Raw genomic sequence first — 1,202 nt, forward strand, 5'->3', positions numbered from 1 at the left:
CTTTAATGAGATACATAACATGCAGAAGAAAGAGAATTTATTGCTTCCAAAAAACACCCAGTTACCCTTTTCCTCAGGGCATCCTTGAGGTCCTGGTTCCTCAGGCTGTAGATGAGGGGGTTCAGGGCTGGAGGCACCACCGAGTACAGAACTGACACAGTAAGATCTAGGGATGGGGAGGAGATGGAGAGGGGCTTCAGGTAGACAAGCACAACAGTGCTGATAAACAGAGAGACCACAGCCAGGTGAGGGAGGCACGTGGAAAAGGCTTTGTGCCTTCCCTGCTCAGAGGGGATCCTGAGCACAGCCCTGAAGATCTGCACATAGGAGAAAACTATGAAAATGAAACAACCAACTGCTACACAGCAACTGAAGACCATGAGCCCAAGTTCCCTGAGGTAGCCTGAGTGTGAGCAGGAGAGCTTGAGGACGTGAGGGATTTCACAGAAGAACTGGCCCAGGGCATTGCCCTGGCACAGGGGCAGGGAAAATGTATTGGCTGTGTGCAGCAGAGCAGTGAGAAACCCAGAGGCCCAGGCAGCTGCTGCCATGTGGGCACAAGCTCTGCTTCCCAGGAGGGTCCCGTAGTGCAGGGGTTTGCAGATGGCAACATAGCGGTCGTAGCACATGATGGTGAGGAGATAGAACTCTACTGAGATGAAGAACAGAAAAAAAAAGGCCTGTGCAGCACATGCTGTGTAGGAGATGGTTGTGGTGGCCCAGAGGGAGTTGTGCATGGCTTTGGGCACAGTGGTGCAGATGCAGCCCAGGTCTGTGAGGGAGAGGTGCAGCAGGCAGAAGTCCCTGGGGGTGTGCAGGTGCTGGTCGCAGGCTACGGCGCTGAGGATGAGGCCGTTGCCCAGGAGGGCAGCCAGGGAGATGCCCAGGAAGAGCCAGAAGTGCAGCAGCTGCAGCTCCCGCCTGTCTGACAATGTCAGCAGCAGGAACTGGGCCATGGAACTGCTGTTGGGCATTTGCTGCATTTGGATGTGGGGACCTGTTCAAGGAGGAAAGGACAGTGACAAGTTAGGGCAGAACATTCCGAGAGAAATCAAAGCTGCTTTCCAAAACCCCTCTCACTGCTCCATTGGTTTTCCTTCTCTAGGAGTCTCTCCTTCAGCTCCATGTCTGGAGTCCTGGTTGGGGCTCACTACATTTTCCATGAAGAGCAGACCCTGTGCCCACTGGCTGTGAGGGCTCAG

The 1,202-nt window shown here is 54.3% G+C and overlaps 1 pseudogene; it reads right to left on the reverse strand.

Annotated features, from left to right (window-relative positions):
* Window positions 1-60: 60 nt before the first annotated feature.
* LOC114072797 lies at window positions 61-974 on the reverse strand (annotated as a pseudogene).
* Window positions 975-1,202: the final 228 nt, after the last annotated feature.

The sequence above is a fragment of the Empidonax traillii genome, unplaced genomic scaffold, assembly GCF_003031625.1.
Source record: "Empidonax traillii isolate 1590-97213 ecotype Southwest subspecies unplaced genomic scaffold, ASM303162v1 scaffold4019:size27982, whole genome shotgun sequence".
NCBI classification, from domain to species: Eukaryota; Metazoa; Chordata; class Aves; order Passeriformes; family Tyrannidae; genus Empidonax; species Empidonax traillii.